A 21,084-nucleotide genomic window follows, 5' to 3' on the forward strand; every position below is an offset into this window, starting at 1 on the left:
AACCGTCTGACACCCCCCTCGTTCTCCCATGCGTCTCTCCCCCAGATGCCCCTCGCCCTGGTGCCAACCCAGGTCTCTTCGCCAGGACCGTCGCCGGGACCATCATCGGGTCAGTGGGTGGGGGGCGCTGGTTGGGGTCATGCTCTATTTCCTCTGTGAGTAACAGACACCCCCCCCCCCAGCAGTGTCAGGACTCCTGGGTTCTCTACCCAGAACTGGGGGGGAGTGGGGTCTAATGGGTAGAGCGGGGAGGGGCTGGGAGCCAGGCCCCCAATTCCAGCATCTCTGATGATTTCCCCCCCCAGGTTCTGGCCGCCAAAGCAACAGCCCCCGGGGCAGCGACACGACCCCCCCAGTGTACGAGAACCTGCCCCCTGCAGCGCAGGCGAGCCCAGCGATGAGTGACAGGTGCTTAGCTCCGCCCCTGCGCCCCCAGCCTGGTGCCCCCTTCCCAGAGCTGTGCCGGGGTGTCCGGGCCCCAGGCCTGGTATTCACCCCACCCCGGGACAGTCCCTTTCAGCCTGTCAGCCCCCTTAGGGCCACACTCTCTGTGGGGTGAGCCCCTCGGCTCCCCACCCTGGGGTCACAGTGTGAGCCGCCCCCGGAGCCGTGCAAACGACTCACACGGAGACGCCTCGTTTTCGGCAGACGTGGTCCCTTAGGGCAGGGGTGGGGCGTCCCCACTCCGGGGGCTCCGCGCTGGGCGCTGCCCTGCCCCACTGATCACTGCACGCAGGGCAAAGCAGAGACAAGTTATTAACACCCAGCACCAAAAACCAAACACAAAACACACAGAAGAGGAGGACGGTTGCAGGCAAACGCCCAACCTCAGCCCGGCCTGGGGCCCCACCCAGCGTCTCTGGGTGCGAGGGTCGCTCACAGTCTGTGTCACACGTCGCAGCCCCTGTCCAGGCCTGGCCGCGCTGCAGGGACCCGCGGGTCGGACGCTCGCCCTGGCAGTGGCCACACGCCCCCAGGCTCTCGGGGACGGGGCCCTTCTCCCGCGTCTGGGCACGAGCCTCTCCACGGCCTCTGGGCTGGGGGCATCTCCCTGCACCGGGCCCTGCCCAGGGTCCCCTCGCTCTGCCCATCCGCTCGCTGCACATGGCTCTGGACGGCTCCTGCCCCAGCTCGGCTCAGCTCAGCTCAGCTCAGCTCCCTGGGCTGCTTCTCGCGTCTCCCACCCGCCGGCTGCTCCCTCCGTAGCTCGCTTGCTCTCGGCTCTGCCCAGGCACAGGCAGCTCACCTGGAGGACAGCCCCCCCTGCCCTCCTGGCTCCCTCATTGGCCTGCTGCCCTGTCAGTCAGCCTGACCCCAGCTGGCCTCTCCCCATGGCCCTGGGGCTGTGTCTGTCTCAGGGCCCTGCCCCCTCGGGAGATGCCGACCAAAGAGCCCAGCCCAGTCCCAGCGAGGGGCGAACAGACCCTACAGAACGACCGGAAGAGGAGTGAAGACCCTGCCTGGCACCCTGCCCTGCCGGCCGAAGAACGCCTGTCAACGCCCCTGCCGTGCAGCAGGCTCCAGCCTGGCCCAGACAAAGCACAGACAGCAGAGAACAGGCCGGCTTGCAATTCGCTGGGGATTCGCAGCGATGCAGACCCCAGGGCAGCAAGACACAGCCAGGCCCAGAGACTCCCACGAGAGCCAGCGGCAAGTGTCACAGCTGGGAAAAACATGGACACGTCGGGTCTCGTTCTGCAATCGTCATCTCGGAGCAGCGGATCCGCCACCGACCGAGCCCAGCTCCCTCCTCGTGCCCGGCCCAGTTGGCCACTGGCTGCTGCAGCAGGGCAGAGAAGGACTGGGCGTTGCACGGCAGCTGGCAGAACTGTCTGCGTGTGTGTGTGAATGTGTCGGCTCTGGGCTGTGCTGACACTACAATGAAGGCGGCGTGTTGCCTTGGCCCCTGAATAAGATCCGGCTGGGCTTTTCCTTTACACGTGTAACAAGTGCCGAGGGGGATGGGCCCATTCGCCAGGAGGGTCTGGCTGCCCGGCCAGGCGGGAGGGAGGGACCCGGGATGCAGTCGATAGTGCAGGTACGAGGCCGTGCGCGGAGGGGCTACACGTGAGAATTTCCCTGCAGTGTATTCTGGGAGGTGTTTTTGTCTCCTTCCTCGCAAGCGCCGGGCTGGCCGGTTCCTGTTCACATGTCCAGGGTCTAGCTGGTCGCCACGTATGGGGGGGAATCCTTCCCTCGTCAGACTGGCTGGGACCGTGGGGGATTTTCCCTCCCTCCAGCGTGGGGCGGGGGGCACGGGCAGGGTTATCTGGTGTCTCTCACTTACGCATCCCCCGGCCATCGCAGGGCCTGGGCACTGGTGCCCCTGGGTCCCTCCGTTCCCTGCCCGGGGCAGGCTGGGCTCCTGGGGCCGCTGCGCTTTGCTCTGAGTTCGGGGCTGGCTGGGGCCGGGGGGACACGGTTCTCACGCTAATGAGCTGCTCCCGCCCGCCCGGCTGGCTCTGAATGCAGGAGATCCCCGGCTCGCCCCATCTCCTGCATCCCGAGGCCCCGCGGCTGCGCTGCCCACCCAGGTCGGGCACACGGCCCGGCTGCGCTGCCTCCTGGGCACACGCTGCAGCCGCTCTGGGTTCAGCCAGGAGCCACCTGGGGAGAGACCGCGGGGAGGTCATGGCCCCCACCCCCCGGCGTCTCTCCCCACAGCAGACAGCACAAGGGGGGCTGGATATTTGGGGGGCTGAATCTAGGGAGCCTTGGCTCAAAGGGCCCCAAATAGACACCACGACCCCCCCACCCCCCGTAGACCCCAGAAACACCGAGCCAATCGGGGGGAGGGGCTTTTAGTGAACTTGGCAAAGCGGCTGTGAAAGGGCAGGTGGGTCTGACCCTTCGCCCCAGCAGAGACCCCCCCCCCCGATACAGGGGTCGTCCCAGCATGCACCAGGGCACTGGGGGGGCATCATCCCCTCAGCTGGTCGTACACGTCCCGCTGTCCGGGCTGCAGCGTCTGGGGAAACGGGGAGGCGTGAGCCAGAGACGCCCCCACCCTGGGGGACCCACATCTCCCCCAGGCCCAGACAGCCCCCACTAGGCCTTGCCAAACCTCCCCCCCCCCGGGTCCATCCCTGCCCCATCCGCAGCTGGGCACCCCCAGAGGTTTCACCAGCCTCGGGGCTCCCAGCCTTTCACGTGGGGGGAGGACCCTCCCGCCGGATTCTGCCCCCCCCACTGTGGGGATGTGATAACCAGCCCCGTTCTCAGCCACGGGGCCTGTACTGGGGGCAGCTCCACCCCTCCACCCCGAGTTCCGAGCCCCCGAGATCGGCCCTTACCTGGTACGTGGGGCCGGTGTCGGGGGGGCTCCCGGGCTGGGCCTGGGACAGAGAATGAGGCAGGTGAGTCATTAACACGCTCCCGAGAGACCCCCCAGCGCAGCCCGGGGGGCCGGGAGCTGACGCGCCCTGGGAGACTGGGACGTTGCTGCCCCCCAGCAGAGAGTGGGAAAGGAGAGGGCTGGGGTCGGGAGTGAGGGGCCCAGCGGAGCTGGGGGATGGGGAGGGGGAGCCCAGGACTGGGCTAGCCGGGGGCTGCGGGTCGGGAGTGAGGGGCCCCGGCACAGCTCTGGGAAGGGGGCGCCAAGCTGGGGTCGCAGGGGCGGAGCTTAGTGCCTGTCACTCACCGCTGGCCCCGCCTGTGCTGCAGGGGGCAGGTTCTCGTACACTGGGGGGGTCGTGTCGCTGCTCTGGGGGGTCCTGCTATGGCGGCCAGAACCTGGCGGGGGGGAAATCATCAGAGATGCTGGAATTGGGGGCCCGGCTCCCAGCCCCCCCTGCTCTAACTCACCAGCCTCTCCCCCACTCAGAGAACCCAGGAGTCCTGGCTGTCCCGGGCAGGGGCTGTTACTCACAGAGGAAATAGACCAGGCCCCCGACCAGCCCTGCCCCGGCCAGCGACCCAATGACAATCCCGGCGATGGCCCCGGCTGACAGAGACGTTCCCGGGGCTGCTGCTGGAGATGCTGGAGGAGAAGGGGATGAAGGGGGGGTTGGATCAGGCAGCCCAGCCACGACCTCACCCTACCCCCGACCCCACTGCCCAATGCTGCTCCCTCTCAGCTCCAAGGTGAGGGCCCAGGTGGTGGGACCCCCAGCTGCCCCTCCCCCCAGAGACATTGGGGGCAGCTCAGCCAGGGACCTCCAACCCTACAGGTTTAGGCCCCAGACAGGACCCTGAATACGGTGGCATGAGGGTCTGAAGGTCAGGAACTGGGATGTCTCCTGGTGCTGCCCGGTGGTGCCAGTGCCCCCCAGTGCCCCAGGCCCAGCGCTGGATGCGGGGGGGTCTCAGCTCTCGCTGACTGGTGTCGGGGGGATTTGGGAGGTGATGGGGCTGGATGGTGCATTGACGGATCCGTTGCCCCACAGCCACAACAGAGCCCCCCAGCCCTGGGGGATATAGATCCCAGCCGAGCCCCTGTCCGGCCCCCCCACACCTGGCCCTAGAGAAGAGCAGGGCTGAGCAGGAGAGGGAGGGACCATGTACAGAGAGACACCATGGCCCAAGGGTTACCCAAGAGTTCCTGGCAGCCCACGGCTCAGCCCACTCCCATTCCCCAACCTGGTCCAGCCCTGGCCCCCCTGACACCCCCGGCAGGGCGTTTTCTGGTGCCGGACAGGGAGGCCACGCTGGGTTCAGCCCCAGGGACTCACCTACGACCCGCACGGCGACAGACGCCCGCGCAGTGAGGTTGGTGTCGGGGTTGTGGGCCTGGCACGCGAACGTGCCCTGCTGAGCCCAGCTCGTGGGGTTAAAGATCCAGCTGCTCCGGGTCAGCTGCACCCTGAACATCGCGGGGTTAACACTCAGCGACACCGGGAACTACACGGTGCATGTGGAGAGCCTCACTCCACCTTTCACTAAACCTTTCCTCGCCTCTGTGCAGCTGCGCATCTCCGGTAAGTGTCACCCCCGGGAGCTGCGCTGACCCTGGGCCAGGCCACCCCACAGCCTATCTCTGCCTCAGCGATGGGGCTCTGGGCGTCTCCCCTGGGGGATGATCCCACCTAGGACAGGGGGTAATCTGCCCCCAAACACAGACACTGCCCAGTACGGGGTGTCCTGGGACATCTGGCTCCCTGGGAGATGGTGCCCCCCAGAGATGTGGGGCTCTGCCCCCCCATCCTGCCACTGCGCCCTCCTGTCCCCGGCTCTCCCTGGCAGTGTCAGCTGTGCCAGCGGGTTGGGTTGAGCCGCTCTGGGCATGGGGGGATCCCTGGGCTTCCCAGCACCCACTAGAACCTGCCGTTCCCGCCGATGTCCATTCAGGGGCTCTGGGTGAAATGAATTTGCTGGGTCTCAGCTCAGTTCCTGGCCCCTGAGTGCGACCTGGCCCCTCACTAGCAGCCGCAGCAAAGCGCCCAGGGCTGGGCCGGAGACCCTGAGATTCCCTGGGGCTGGGGGCACACGCTGGGGAGGGGCTGTGTGTGATGTGGGGGGAGCTCCCCTCCTGCTCCCTGCATCGACCCCACTCTGGGCTCACAGGAGTCAGGCTGTGGGGCCCAGTTCCCCCCACACTCCCCGGTTCCCCCAGTGTCCCTGGTGCCCGCCCCACCCCATCCTGGTGTCTCAGTGACCCCCACCCCAGCGTTTCCTACCCGCAGCCCTTCACAAGGCCCCCTTAGTGCCTCCCCCCATCCCAGCATCTCTGCCCCCTGTCCCTGGCCTGTCATCCCCAGTGAGATTAACCTGCCTGGGGAGGCGTCTCCATGGCAGGGCTGGGTCGTGCTGCCCCCGGGGAGCTGGCACTGGCAGCTCTGCCTGGGGAGGGATGGGCTGCGGGGGGGGGGGGTTTGGCCCCTGGTGCTGGGGGAGGGAAACGTCTGGTGTTGGGTGTGGGTGTGGGGAGGGGGCCGGGGGGTGTATGAGCCAGGGTTGAGCCACAGCCCCTCCCCCTCGTGTGCAGTCCGTGCGTCTGTGACAGTTGCTCGGGGATGCTGGGATATTGGGGGGGGCACATTCACCCCTTCTCCCTCTCTGGGATGCTCCCCCAGCCCCATCCGTGCGTCCTAGCCTGGGGTCAGGATCGGGACCACCGAGGCTGAGATCACGGTTCTGTATTCGGCTGTGGGGTCCCCTCCTCCCCACAGACTCTGGGCCCCCCACGTCTCTATCGGCCGCTGTCACCTCTGGGGGGGGGCGGTTTCTCTCTAGCACACCCTGCCCACCCCCACCCCAGTGACCATCTTGCAGTGCGATCGGTGCAAAGACCCTCGCACACCCTAGTGCTGCTCCCCGGTCCCCAGTGGGGTGCGGTTGGGATCGGGAGATGGACGGGGGCTGTGGGGCAGTGATCTGGGGGCAGCCCCACCAGTGCCCCATGGAGCCGATGCCCGTCGCTGCTGGGAAGCCAGGAGCTGGGATCAGTTTGTGTCTCGATTTCCAGGGGTGCGCGGGACTGTTTGTATTTTCTCCCCCCCCCCCCCCGCCAGTAACTGGGGGCAGAGGGAGCCCTGCTGCTGGGGCTGACGGGGACCCTGGGAGCTCTGGGGGGGCCAGGCCGCCCCATCCCTGACTCAGCCCATGGGGCCCGGGCCCGGGGCAGTGGCGGCAGAAGGAAGTTGAGTCTCTGCACCCGGCCCAGCCGCCTTTGGGGGGGCAAAGGGGGTGAGGCTCTCGCACATCCCTGTGCGGATCACGAGATGGTGCGAGGGTGGCTGGACTCCTTGTGCCGGCTGCCGGAGGGGGGAGGGCCCTGCCCCCGCTAACCAACCCCTCCCCCTGTGTGCCCACAGAAGATCTGGAGCTGCCCAAGGTGGGGTGCGCAGCCCCTGCCCGGGGGAGGTCACTGACCCCGTAGCTCTCATCTGCGTGACCCCGGCACCGGCGCCCTCCGCTGGCTGAGGCCGGGCAGCCCCTTGGCTGGGCGAGTGCCTGGCGCTGAGCCGGGATAACCGCCCCTCCCCCGGCCAGCGTCGCCCGCAGTGACACCGGGCCTGGTCGTGCGACGCCTCCAGCCGGGTCAGCACCAGCACCAGCCGCCTCGCCTTCCTGCACCTGCTCTGTGAGTATCCCCGGCTGCGCCTCCGCCTCCCGGCTCCCTGCTCTGTCAGCCCCTCACCGGGGCCTCTGGGCTCCAGCCTCCTCCGGCCAGGTCTGCTTTCTTCTTTGTGACCCCGGCCATCTCTCCGCGCCGCCCCCCTGGGGGGAACCGCTCTGCGCCCTCTGCCCCTCGACTGCCCCCTTCTTATCTCTGCCCATCCATCACCCCTGGGCCCTGCCTGGCTGGGAACCTGCCGAGAAACTGGGGCTTCATCTTCTTGTGCTGTGGGAGCCCGGACTCCTGGGTTCAATTCCCAGCTCTGCCGCTGGCTCCCTGGGTGCCCTGGGCCAGTCCCTGCCCCTCTCCTAGCCTGGTTCCCGGGTAACGTGGAGGGTGATCCTGCCTTCGGCTGTTTGCACTGGGAGCTCTTCAGGGCAGGGACCATCTCAGCGTGTCTGTGCAGTGCCTGGCCCGACGGGCCCGACTCTGATCGGGGTCTGTGCCGTGCCATGGGGCAAATCCACCGTGGTGTAGGGCAGCTGGGTCCTCGGTGCCTGGCTAGACCCACCCTGGGGCCAGGCTGCGACACAGAGAGGCCCCCAGTGAGACACCCTATGGGGGGTGGCACTGCCAGCCCACAGCGTCTCTAAGCCCCCCTTAGATCACCCCAGGGAACCGTCTCCTCCATGTCCCGTGCCCCCACCCTGGTACCTGGGAGCTGTGAGCCCCTCCCTCTGCGAGCCCCAGTATCACCTCCCCACCCGGCCCAGGCCCGGGAAACTGGAGATTTGGTCTCCCTGTTGATAGGAAAGTCCCTGGAGAAGCAGGCGAGGGGTTAATGGGTAACTTCCTGGGGGAAGCAGGAGCTCAGGGCAGCTGCTGCCTCCTGGGTGGAGAATCTCTGCCCCGGCAGTGCCCCTGGTGGGTCGAGGGGCCTGGAGAGCCGGGCAGGGCAGCGGGTGGCTTATAACCCCTAGAACAGCTCCTGCGGCCGCTCTTGGCACCCTGCGTGTGCCTGTTCCCCTGAGCCCGTCTGCTAATCACCCCTCCCCGCACACGCCATTTGCCAGGAACCTGCGCACAAAGCGGATCTGGTTTGGCGGTAACAGGCAGGCTGTGAGCGGTCAGTAAATCATTAACAGACTCTGCCTTTGAGCCGGCAGGGGCCATTCCACCGGCTAGTCTGGCTTCCTGCACAGGCCAGGCCAGAGACTCCCCAGTTACCCCGGGGCCGACCCCGCAACTTGCACTGGGGGAAGCATCTTCCAGAGAGGCCCCAGCCTGGATCCGCGCTGGAGAGTCCAGCCCAGCCCTCGGGAGCTCAGCCCAGTGGCCAGTGGCCCTCGCTGGGCCCAGTCTGGGCCTTTCCCAGCTGGGCCGTGTCTGCCTTCGATGTCCAGCCGTCCCGTGTCCGGCCTTTGTGCGCTAGACGGGAGCTCTCCCGCGCCTGGTGTGTTCTCCCCACGCAGGTGCTGTTGCGCTGTTCTCAGCCACCCCCGGCTCTGACACGCCGCACACGTCCAGCTCTGCCGGTCGCTCCTGCAAGGCATTTCCTGCAGCCCTTCTGTGGCCCTTCTCTGCCCCCGGATTTAATGCCCAGGAATCAGTCATCACAGAGAGTCCCACAGCTCAGCCGGGGCCTTCTCAGCACCTGCCCCAGCTTCTAGCAACGGGCCTGGAACATCCTCACACCCGCTCCTGTGTCTGATCCGCCCTTGAGCAGCTCCCGGCCCAGCCTGGCTCAGCCATTGACCCCGGATCTTCCTGCAGAGCGGAGCTGGGCTATGCACACCGGTCCCTTTCCGGCTGGGTCCTGCAGGAGGCCGGGTTCCTGCACCCCAGGGCGGCCCTGTCCTCTGACGCCAGCTCTGGCTATTTGTGGCCGGGTGCGTGGGGCTCTCCCTGCCCTGTCGAGGTGTGTGACCGGCTCGTGTTTGCTCCACACGGGCCTGACCCCCGTGATCAGCCCGGCCCAGCAGCTCTACACTGCCGGCTCTGACCTGAGCCTGTCCCGTGTCGCGGACGCTGACCGGGCCGCGCGGGGCGCGTGGTGTCACGGTGGGATGCAGACCCAGGCAGAGGGGTCGTCGTCCGCGCTCCTGCTCCTCCGTCCCTGTGACCCACTCGGGCGCGTAGACCTGCAGAGCCCACAACGGCTCACGCACGGCTACTGCGGCACCAGCCTGGAGAGCCTGGGGCTGGGTGAGCAGCCGGGCACCGCGCCCCACGCCCGCCTCTGTCTTGGCACGTGCAGCACCGTGACTCCATCAGTCTGTCCAGCTGGTGCCCCAGCTGCCCCGCGTCTGTCCTGCCTCCAGCCGTGCTCCTGCCTGCCTGGGACGTCCCCTGTCAGCCCTTCCCCCACCCAAGGCTCAGCGTCGTTCCTGCCCCCTGGGTGCCCCTGTCCCTGCAGCCGGGGCTCTGGGGCTGGGCTGGATTCTCCGCTCAGGCTCTGTTCTCCGGGGGATGCTCCCGTCTGTCTCCAGTCTGGACCCAGCGCTGCTCTGCCGCCTGCCACTCCGGAACCTGCCCCCCAGTCCTTGCTGCCCACCTTTCACCAACCCTTACCCTGTCCCCTTGTCGCAGCCCGTGCTCCCTGCTCTCTTCCTGGCTCTGCTCCCCGGCCTGTCCGTTGGGCTCTGGGTCCATCCTGACTTCACCCCGCGGCCCCTGTGTCCATGGGACGCTCCCCCTGCCCACAGTAGGACGGGGTCAGCCTGGCACTCACTGCCCACTGGAGCCAGGCTGGTACTCCCGGGGCAGGAGCGAGTTGCCCCATCCCGGGACATGGGCCCCTTGGCTGCCCCCTACCCCTCTGATAACTGCCCCCCCTTTCTGTCCCGCAGAGGGGTTGTCTGGGGTCACCATCACCCCCCACCTCGATCCCCATTGAGCCCCAAGCCGTGACCCTGAGCTGTGAGGCCGGGGGCAGCCCGGTTCCCTACAGCTGGCTGCAGGGCAGTGAGAGGCCGGAGGCCGTGTCTCTCTGAGCCGTGACAGCCAGACCCTGACGCTGGATCTTGGCAGCAGGAACCACTCGGGCAGTTACACCTGCCAGGCACCAACGCCATCGATTGTCAGGACATCACCATCCCGCTGGCCAACGTCCCGGGGTTGCTCTGGCCAGTGGGTCAGAGATCGGGGATTCCAGGGGGCAGGAGATGGAGCATCTGTGAGATGCAGACAGACAGATGTGGGGCCGGGGTCTGTGGGAGCAGAGGGCTCTGACCCCACACCCAACACGGAGCGAGACCCTGGGAGCTGCAGTGAGGCAGAGCCAGCCTGGGAGTACGGGGCCGCGTCTCTGCAGGGCAGGGGATCCCCAGGGAGCAGCTGGGGGGAGGGGGAGTCTCTGTCACTCAGGGACTTTGGATCCAGATGTCTCCAAACCACCCTCTACACCCCAATCTCCCTGTCTCTGGGCTTGATGAAGTGGGGGATGAAGTCTGGATCAGACGCTGCATCGCCTGTCACTGCCTCCGCTGATCCCTTCCCTGCCTGAGGCCGTCTGCCCTGCTACTTCACTGTCTGCAGCCACATCCCTCCGCGCTCGGGGCCTGTCCAGCTTCCTGATCATCTCCTGTCACTCACTGACCAACCCAGCGGCTCACAGACCTGGGAACCAGATCCAAACGAGCAGGAGATTGGCATTTAAATCAGCCTTTAAATCCAGCCCCTGGTCGGGGCCGTAGCTTCACTGTCTGGACCCAGGGTCTTGGGCTGCGATTTCCACCTTTTCATCCCAGTCACGTGGGCCAGAAACTTGTTCGTTATTCAATGCAAGTGAAGATTCTTCTGAAACTCACAGGACTCCAGGAGCAGATGATTTAAAAGAGGTCACCCAGCATGGTAGGAGTGCGCCAACACCTCCCATCGATCCATGTCTGTGATGATCTGTGGTGTAAATGGCCAAAGGCCCCTTCCCACAATCCTGCAGGATGGTGGCCCTGATCCCAGGCAGACGGAGGGGCAGGACACTCGGTAACGCTCTCTCTGTTCCCTGCACAGAAATACTGCCCAGCCCACGGTGACACCCCACCAAACACTGGTGCCTGAGAACGGGACCTTCACCCTGACGTGTAGCAGCTCCCCCAGCGCCGACACCTGCTCTGTCTCCGGGACGGGTCAGAACTTGTGTCCAGTGACTGGAGCTGTCCCCAGCATGGCCCATCCCCGAGATGCAGCCACGTCTAGGGTGGGGCACAGCACCTGTTTTACCCTTGCCAACACCCTCTGTACCCCTAATCCCATCCCTCTCTGTGTAGATGGGCCTGACTCCACCAGCACAGACCCTCCAGGACCCATCGCCCTGCCCCTCGGGTCTCCTCTGACCCTGACGCGTGTCACCGACTCCGTCCCAGCCCCGGCAGCAGCTGGACCTTTAACCCCACAGCCTGGGACCAGCTGGGCACATGTGAGTGCCAGGCTCACACCCTGTCACCAGCCTCACTGCTAGTGCGAAGACTGAGGAGCTGGGTGAGCACCCGGGCACATGCCCCACGCCTGCCCCATCTCAGGCACTCCTCACTGGGGCTCCGTTTCTGTGTGTCCGGCTGGCGCCCAGGCTGCTCTGGATTTCTCCCGTCTCCAGCCGGGCTCCCTGTCTGCTCCGTCACTCCGTGCACCCAGCCCGCGGGTCGGCGCCATTCCTGCCCCCTGGGCTCTCCCCATCTCTACAACCAGGGGCTTTCGGGTCTGTTCTGGATTCACCCCTCAGGCTCTGTTCTCCAGGGGACGCCCCCACCTGTCTGCAGCCCGGCTCAGACACCGGCTGTCCCCTGCCACTGCCTGCACCAATTCCACTCCCCGTGCCAGGGGCTCTGCTATTTCACTGTCTGCAGCCACATCCCTCCGCGCTCGGGGCCTGCCCAGCTTCCTGACTGTCTCCTGTCACTCACTGACCCACCCAGCAGCAGCACAGCCCCAGACCTCGGAACCGGACCAACCCAGCATCAGATCTGCATGTAAATCACACGAGTCACACCGAGCTCCTGGCCGGGCCGTGTCTTCGCTGTCTGGACCCAGCGTCTTGGCTGGATGCAATTTCCCCCGTTTCCCCTATGTCAGCGTCCTCCATTCCCTGGCCAGGTGCTCTGTGCTCCCCTGTGCCCCCGGCCAGGTGCTCTGTGCTCCCCTGTTCCCCGGCCAGGGTCCCGCACTGCGTTGCTCATGTCAGCTGAGCGCTGGGGGTTCCCAGTGTTTGTATCCACAACACCCCCCCCCCCCGCCCCCCTGTGCAGTGGGATCCTGGCCCCTGAGGCTGTTGGCAGGGATGGGTCGGGGTCGGGGCGATCCCCGGGCGAGAGCTGCATGGGCAGGCGTAGCCCACGTCAGCGCTGCAGGACTCGTGCTGCAAATGGGCGCCTGCCGCGTGCCCAGGCAGCCGGAGGTGCCGTGTCTCTGCCGGGTACCAGGGACTTTGTCCTGTTGCTGCACCCGCGGCCGGGCAGTCCTGCGGGGGAGGGGAGCTGTGTCTGCCCAGCTGCTTCCTCCTTCGCTCTCTGCCTCGTGCTGATATTTGCCATTTCGTTCCTTGGGCGAGTATCTGCAGCTCAGCTCTGCCCTGGCATCGCAGCCGCCCCACCCCCGGCACCGCCAGCTCCCAGCTGGGGAGGGTGTCACGGAGCCACCGGCCCTGTGCTGCGCCCCCAGCTCCGGGACAGCCCCTCGGGGACCCTTTGAGGTGCCAGACCCCAGGGGTCCCCTTGTCCCGCTGGCTGGCCCGGCTCACAGCTGTGAGTGCCAGTCTCAGGTCAGACTGTCAGAAAACAGGGCACAGGACGCGCTGCTGGTTTGGTCTGTCACTAGATTTCACCCAGCCAGGAACCGATGTGACTCCTGGATCACTGCGCCCGGCTTACGGAGGAGCCGCAGACACGCCCCTCGGCTCTGCAGCCAGTCTCAGTAACACACGGTACAGGGCAGCCAGCGTTTGTCAGTCCAAACGGCAGCAGCGATGGCCCAGCTGCTAGTTTCCCATGAGTCTCCCAGGGTTGCCCAAAATGGTTGTGGGGCCTCTGTCCTTTCGCTCAGAATCCCCCGGTCAGAATCCATCCGTGCAGAGACGCAGGGTCATTCCCTCCAACCGGGTGTGTAGATCTGTTCCCAGCAGAGGAGCTGACAGGCAGCGTCACCCCTGGGCTGGGCTGAGTAGCCAACGCAGCCGGGCTGGGAATTCCCTTTGTGGCTTCCCGGCCCTTGCTTTGAAGTTCCCCTGCTGCTCCCTCCAGAGCTCTAAGGGCCAGTCCCGGGTGATGGGCAAAGGTCCCGTAAATACACGTGAGCATCACAAACATCCTGCCCTGGGGCTCAGGCACTTTTACACACCCGTCAGTTCACACCTGGATGCTCACACACCTGTCGAGCTGGGCAGAGGCATGTGCAGCACATTTCATTAGGGTGTGTGTGACCCGTCCGTGCCCAGGGCAGCCACCTGAAAATGCCAAGGGCAGGGCAGGCTGCAAACGGAGAGCAGCTTCTCCCAGCACTGGTGGGTGACACTGAAGCCAGACTTCCCAACCAGGCACAAACTGCACTTCTGAATCCCCACAGAAGCCAGTCCATAAATACACACAGCCCCTTTACTGTATTTCAGCCTCTGGCTCCCAAATCAGCACTGGGTCCAGTAAAGAGACCAGTTATTTAACTCTCTGCTCTTTACTACAAAGGTTCCCTCTGACCCCAAGGGGTCACCACAGCACCAGAGCAATGTAAGTTTGGATCTTACCCAAAATCCCACGCTGCAGCCAATCCTTTAGTAACTAAACTAAAGGTTTATTGTAAAAAGAAAGAAATAAACCGTGAGAGAAATGTTAACGGATTAGAGCAATCAGATACATACAAATGATTAAAAGTCCATGTACATCAGGTTCTAGAAGAATTGTGGAGTTGCAGCTTGTACAGTCTCCTCTGGTGTGCACCCAACACCTGGCTGGTCTCAGTCCTTTGTTACACAGCTTCAGTTGCAGATGACTTGATCCAGAGGTGGGTAGGTGACTGAAGCTCAGGATAGAAGGCAAAATGGTTTCTGTGGTTTGATCTTATAAACCCTCTGTGCCTGGCCATGCGGCTTGTGGGAAGTTACAAGAACTAAAATGTAGTCCAGAGTCACATGGGCCAATCCTGGGAACTCTTCAGGGACTTTTCATGTTCTGTATTTGAATTACCCGCTGGTGGAATTCTCGCCGCGTCGTAGTCTGCGCCGAGAAATATCCCAAGGAACGGTATTTCGGCGGCAGATCACGGCGTGTTCCCATTGGCCAGACAGTCTAGAAGCTCCTTCTTTTTCGGTGGCAGATCGCTCTCTCTTCCGACCACCGAAAAGTCACGTGCCCTCACCCCAGATCTGGCCCTGTGTCCCCCAGCACAGCTCCTGGGGAACTGGGTCTCCTGGGACTCCTGTATCTCTCCTAGCCCTGGGAGGGGAGAGGGGTCTAGCGGTTAGAGCAGTGGCAGGTCTGGGGCCAGGACTCCTGGGTTCTATCCCAGCTCTTGGTGTCAGTTCCCCTCGCTGGGGGTGCCCAGGCTGGCGGGACGGCTCTGGAATGGGGAAGCCCTGGGGCACTGCAGTCTCTGGGCGTCGGCCCAGCAGTAACCGCTCTGCACTAATCCTTCCTGCTCGGTTCCCGGCAGAGCCATCAGGGTGACAGGACAATGGGTGCCCCCCGCTGGGCCCAACCGCAGCCAATGGGCACCAGGCTGGCACCGGGACGGCAGCCGCTGGGGTATAAAGGCTGCGGCAGCCCCCAGACAGCGCTGCCCAAATGGAGCAACTCCCGCGTCTCTTCCTGCTGCTGCTGTCTGTAGGCATGGCCGCCGGCTGGCCCCATGTGCCAGGTGAGAAGGGATGGGGGGCGCTGTGTAGCCAACCCCCAGGCCACGCCCCACCCCAGAGCCAGCTGCATCTCAGCACCAGCGAGGGATCCTTGTGTGAGCAGGTCCTGTGCCCAGCCCAGAGGGGCCACGTCTCAGCGCTGGTAGCGTTTAGCTTCGTTTCTCCTGTGGGTGCAGGTGGGGGACCCGGCGCGGAGGGGGAGCCAAGCCCAGCCCGCGGTGAGGGGACCGGAGCAGGCGTCTGTGAGTGCCCAGGTCAGTGTCTTCGCTAGCCAGGGTGAAGTGGGGGGAGGTGCCGTACACCCCCCGCACCCGGTGACGTCTCCTGTCATTTCAGGCCGGTCGGGGTCACGGCGCCAGCTTGGAGGAGACCTCAGGGCCGGGGCCAGACACAATGGGCTGTGCCCCTGCAACGGCGTCGCCCCCCACGGGCAGGGCAGGGGTGAGAGCAGCTCCCAGCGTCCGGGGGGCAGGTCCAGAGGCAGGGCAGAGATTCAGGGCTGGGGGCGACAGAGGCAGAGAACCGGCCTCAGGGAATGGGGGAAACAGGAGGAGGGGCCAGGGGCTGGGGTCTGGGTCACAGGGTGCAAGGATGGGGGTCAGGACGGGGGCTGAGCAGGGATTGGGGTCTGGCACTGAGGGGGTCTGGGCTCTAGCTGGGGGGTACGAGACACTCCTGCTAACACCCCCCGTCTCTCCCGCAGGGCGTCACCCCCAGGGCAGGGGCCGAGGGCGCCAGCAGCACAGGCGCAGACAGCAGTGGTGCCGCGAGTTCCTGACCCGGTGCCGGCAGCAGGGCCTGGCGAAGGGCTGCTGCTGCCCCTCTAGCTGCCCCATCCGGGCCCGTGGGGCACTGAGCGGAGCCAGCAGGGGTGTCTCGGCGTCGCACCCTCAATAAAACCCCAGTCGAGGGGATGCTCCTGTATCGTGTACATGTGCGGCTCCTTCACCACCACCTCTGAACCCACTGGCAGGGGCAAAACCGCCCACTGACGCCTCCCTCCGGGGGCTGCCCCAAACCTTTCCCCCTGCTCCCAACAGCACGTGGGGGTGGGGGGAGCAGCTGTCACTCACTCCTGGGAGCGTTAACCCTGAAGCCTACTGATGCCAGCAGATGGGCCTTCCCCACCCACAGGTACCCAGACCTGGCCAGTGGTGGCTGGGGGAAGGGCTGCCCCCATGCGGGTGGGGGAGGAGGGCTGGGAGCGCAGCTCCGAGACACCCCAGCTGGTCGCTGCTGTAACTGCTAATTAGCTGCTCACAAAGTCTCTCCACGCTGGGATCCTGAGAACTAATAAACCCTCTGACCCCCCCGCGGGCTGGGAATCGCCTCTGCCTGCGTGGCGGGTGCCTGGCCCCACTGGAGGCATGGACGAGTTCCCCAGGGGCCCATGCAGCGGGACCCACAGGGGGGTTCAGGCAGAGCAGCCCCCCGAGGCGGCAGACTGATGCACTAGAGTCCTGTGGCGGCTGCTCCCCGAGCGGCTCCAGACCCTGTGCCCGGGGCCCGTCACATGTGGCAGCAGAGGGGGGCTGGAGGCACCCGTGGGCGAGCGCGTCGGGCAGGCAGTGCTGCGGGAGCAGTGGGGGCGTTAGCGGGAACGGCGGGAGATGCGGTGCCAGCGTCTCCGTAGGAAGCACATTGTGCAGCTGAGCAGAGATTTGCGCACGGGGAGCTCACCGGGCACAGCTGATTGCCCAGCTGGAGGAGAGCGACCGGGCTCGGGCCGGACCCCACCCAGACGGGGCTTCCAGGGGCTGGGAGCAGCGAGCGGCCGGCAGCGTCCTCAGGACACACGTCCCCAGCCAGGAGGGGAGCTCAGCCAAGCTGTCCCGGGTGTGCGAGGGCTGCAGATGGACCCAGCAATGACAGAGCGAGAGCCGCAGAGACGCACAGGCAGCGTGGGAGGAAGGAGAAGGAGAGGCAGAGGCGGCAGGACCTGGAGCTGGCTGAGAGCAGAGGCGGGGCCGTGGGCAGCGGGAGAGACCCCGGGGGCAGCTCCGCAGGGCACAGAGACGCTAACTTGCTGCCCCGTTGGAGGGGGAGGGACACAGGTGCTACCTCACGGCCTGCCAGAAGGTTGTAACCTGCCCCGGGGCCCTGCAGATCGGCTGCGGCACCTGACCCCCTCCTGGGCCAAGAGCCATAGGGCTGTTCAGACAGACGGATGGACGGATGGGTGGGCCGGGGTTAGAAGCGGGTCGAGAAGGCTCTGCTGCTCCGGTCTGAGCTGACCCCCGAGGCCTCCCGGGAGAGAGTCCGGGCCGGGCGAAAGCCCCCGGGGGTGACCTGCCTGGGCCCCGCCCCTGCTAGGAGATCCCAGCCGCCAATGGGGCACTGGAGCCGGGTTGTTCGCGGGGAGGGCGGAATCGAACCGGCGGGTGGGGAGGTTTAACGGACCCTGCAGTTGATGCTGAAGGACTTTTATGGCCAGCGCCCCAGGACTGGGACAAGTACCTGCCCCCCCTGCTGGTCACATACCGGGAGGTGCCCCAGGAATGCACGGGGCTCTGCCCCTTCCACTCGCTGTGCGGGAGGAGGGGGAGGGGACCCTGCGCTGGGTGAGGGGCGATGGGAGGCGAAGGCCTCTCCCGAGGGGGAATCGGGGGTGCAGCACGTGCTAGCTTCCGGGAGAAGCTCACTGAGCTCATGGCCTGGCCAGGGAGAACGTAGCCAGGCCAGGGAAGCAGAGTCTGGTACGACCGCACCGCGCATGCTCCTCCTACGGCACCGGGACCGGGGATGGGTCACATCCCGCTGTGGAGGAAGACGCTCCAGGCCGCCTGGGATGGGGCCTTTAAGGTGGTCAAACAGCTGAGTGTGGTGAGCGCCGCGGTGGAGCTGTGTAACCGGGCGCACGGCCACCGGGGTATCACAGCAACACAGGGAGCCAGAGTGTGCCAGGGAGGGACTGGTGCCGGCCGTGTGTGGCCTGTGGGAGAAGGGGGAAGATCCCCTGTGAGTTCCTGGGCAGGGCACAGGCAAAAATCAAAGGAATTCATGAATTGTTTTTAAAATAATTTTTTAAATTAAATTAAGAACAGACACTCATAGAATGAAACTGCGTTCATTCCTAACCCGCCCCCTTCGTAACCCGCCGCAGGGCACTCCGGAAGAAAGCTGCTTGACAGAGCTGCTGTTGGTCACTCACTGAGAAAGCCGCTAAAACTGGTGAAACTGTCTTCCAGCCACTTGCCGCTCGTCCTGTTCTTGTTTAAGTCACTTCTCCTCTTACTGTCACTGACAGAAATTGTGATAACAATTGTCTTTTATGTCACTTGTTTCCTTATCGCCACGAATGGAAATACCACTCCTTTACAGCCGTGTTTCTCAACAACTGGTTCCTGAACCGGCCCTGGTCCCTGAGATCCCCCTGGCCTGATTTAGGAAGACAGCAGAAGAAAACAAGAGGGTCCCTGCTATCAAAAAGGTTGAGAAACGCTGCTTCAAAGTATTCCTTCTTTACCATTGCAATTTAAAGTAACACCTTTAAATTGCTTGTCCCATAACATTGTCACCAGCTACAAACTCAAGCTATGAGCTCCAGCTATGATCAGGACTAGTAAATACACCTGATCCGCTGCGGAACATTTGGTGTGTGTGTCTGTGTGTGTGTGTGTGTGTGTTAAGTATCAGTTATTAGCTATTAATACAGTTGTGTTTTCTCACAATAAACTGGCATATTGCCCTATGGCCTTGTTCCCTGGAAAAGATCCCTTGTGCCTGGTCCTGCCATTCGGCCTCATGGGGGCGCCTGCCACCTCCCAGCGCCTGACGGCCCAGTTCCCGAGGGGGATGGAGAGCTTCGCCCTGGCGCACAGCGACGATACCTGCGTCTTCAGCCAGAGCTGGGCAGACCCTGTGTCCCGGGTGAGGCGGGGCTGGGTGTCCGGACGGAGGCAGGGCTGACAGTGACGGCAGAGACGGGTAAGGTGGGGATGGCTGAGGTTACAGACCTGGGCCACAAGGTGGGGAGCGGCTGCCTATAGCCCGAGCTGGCTACGGTGGAGGTGATCAGAGACTGGCCTGATCCCAGACTGAGAACCAGACCCAGGCCTTTAGCGGGTGGCGGGTGCTACTGGAGGTTTGTGCCTCACTGCAGCTCCACAGCCCCCATCACTGAGCTGTGTAGGGAGGGGAGCCAGACAAGGGGGTCTGGACCGAGGGTGCCAGAAAGCCTGTGTGCGCTGACAGAGGCGCTGATCCAGGGCCCGGTTCTGGCCAAGCCAGGTTTCCACAAGCCCTTTATAGTGTTCGCAGGGCTGGGCGAGGGGCTGATGCAAACGGACACCAAGGGGGCGAGGCCCCCCAGCGTGTACTGAGCAGACGCTGCTGACCTGGGCACAGAGAAGGAGGCCTGGCCATGTGGGGCTCATGAAACTGCAGCCGTACCTGCTCGGTCGGCGCGTCGCTGTGTGCACGGCCCCTCGCCTCTGCCCTGGAGACACCCGATGAAAGGGGCTAACGCCGAGCTCGTGAGATGGAGTCTGACCCACCAGGATCTCGCTGTGGGGGTGGCCACGTTAGGGGCAGGGCCAATGTTAGCGCTGACGCTCTGTCACGGGGGAGAGGGCCCTGAACTTCCCCAGGTCACCGGCTGAGATGACCCCGCTCAGTTTGGTCTCAAAGGGGGAGAGATGTGCTGAAGTGGAGATGCCCCAGTGTTTCCTCTGAGTGCTCTGCGTGCCTCAGTTTCCCCCATGTTACTCCTGTGTCGGTGATGGGACCCGGGTGTGTGATCCTTGCAGAGGCCACTAGAGGGAGGATAGGCCTCCACCGGCCACATGTCCACAGACCTGGCCAGGACCCCCTGGGTCAGACCAGCTGAAACACGGGACTGCCCGGGAAAGAGACAGAGGCCAGGGGAGGGACAAGGGAAGTGTGTCTGGGGGGCTGGGAGGAGGGGCTGTCCCCTGGGGGGTGGGGGGACGCAGGGCCCGAGAGGGGCTCAGACGCTCTCCCGTTGGTCGCTGCCGTAACTTCTAATATATCTGCTAACAAAGTGTGTCTGCGCTGGGGTCCTGAGACCTAATAAACCCCCGACTCCCCTGCGGGCTTGGAACTGCCTCTGACTGCAGCCGGGTGCCTGGCTCTTTGGGGGCGTGTAGTGTTCGCCAGGGTCCCATCCAGGGAGTCCCACAGAGGGAGCTCAGGCAGAGGAGGGGGGCTGGACCCTCCAAGGGCAGAGTCAGGATGCAGCTGCGCTGGTTTGGGCAGACCCGGGGGGTCAGACTCCGAGCCTTGAGTCCTGCCTGGCTGCGTCCCGAGTGGGTCCAGACACTGTCCTGGGGGAGCTGTCACACCTCGCTGCCCCCAGCGCCTGGCCTTGCCTCGGCCCCTCTCTGGGGCAATTCTCCCCTGCAGAGCTGTGAGCAGTGACACCGACCCCCGGCCCTGACCCAGGGCCCCTGGTGGGGGCACAGGGCACCGAGGGGCTCACGGGGCCCCTGGCCTGACACCTACAGAGCAGCCCCAAAGGGGTTGTAAGGTCTGGCCGAGAGCCGGCAGCGCTGGGCGCGGTGACCGTGGTGAGCTGTGCCCAGGTGGCACGTGTGGGGCTGTGTATCTGGCCTGGAAATCAGGGTCTGGGTCCCAGCCAGGCAGTGGGGGCACGGACCCGGTCCTGGCAGACAGGAGGTGCTGGGCCGGTCGCTCCCCACCCGGCTCTGTGGGGCTGACTGGGGCAGAGTTCGCCAGGCCCAGCAACGTCTGCACAGGCGCCGGGGCAGAAGCTGAGGGGGAAAAGCCCCAGTGTGGGGTGTCGTGTTTGTGAGTGTGGGCACAGGAGGGGATATATCTCGGGGCACCCGGCATCCCTCACCGAGGAGAGCAGCTGCCAGCGCGTTTGTCTCCTGAAGGGAGCGTCAGAGCCAGGCCGGCCGTGGGTCGGGGCAGACAGGCTGTGGGGCGCTGAGCCCGCAGGAGCTGCCAGGGCCGTGCTCTGGGCGGCCGGGCTCTGGGAGGCACGTGCCCGTTTTATTCTCCATGTAACCCATCGTCCCATGAACTGCAGCGGCTCCTTCTCCCTGCGCTGGTCTCTGCGCAATGAATGCAGCCTGTTTGCTCTGATCGAATGGCCGGGGGGGGGGAGGGTGGGAGGGGGTGAGCAGCGCTGGTCGGGGGGGCACTGCTAAGCTGGGGGTCCCGGACCTTGGGGGGGCAGCGGAGCTGGGGATTCGGCCAGTGTCCCACGGCAGGGGCTGGGCACCCCGGAGGATGCTGGGAGGCTGGGGCCCCTAGCGCTGCCCTG

The 21,084-nt window shown here is 65.0% G+C and overlaps 1 long non-coding RNA gene across 1 annotated transcript; it reads right to left on the minus strand.

Moving 5' to 3' along the window:
• Positions 1-2,857: 2,857 nt before the first annotated feature.
• On the minus strand, positions 2,858-3,733 carry LOC137157446 (uncharacterized). The gene is made up of 3 exons (XR_010921122.1): positions 3,641-3,733; positions 3,294-3,335; positions 2,858-2,968 (listed from the first exon to the last, which is right to left on the minus strand). It is a non-coding gene; the product is annotated as an uncharacterized lncRNA (long non-coding RNA).
• Positions 3,734-21,084: the final 17,351 nt, after the last annotated feature.

This window comes from Emydura macquarii, unplaced genomic scaffold, assembly GCF_026122565.2.
Source record: "Emydura macquarii macquarii isolate MOO-44397 ecotype Brisbane River unplaced genomic scaffold, CSIRO-AGI_Emac_v2 contig_1537, whole genome shotgun sequence".
NCBI classification, from domain to species: Eukaryota; Metazoa; Chordata; order Testudines; family Chelidae; genus Emydura; species Emydura macquarii.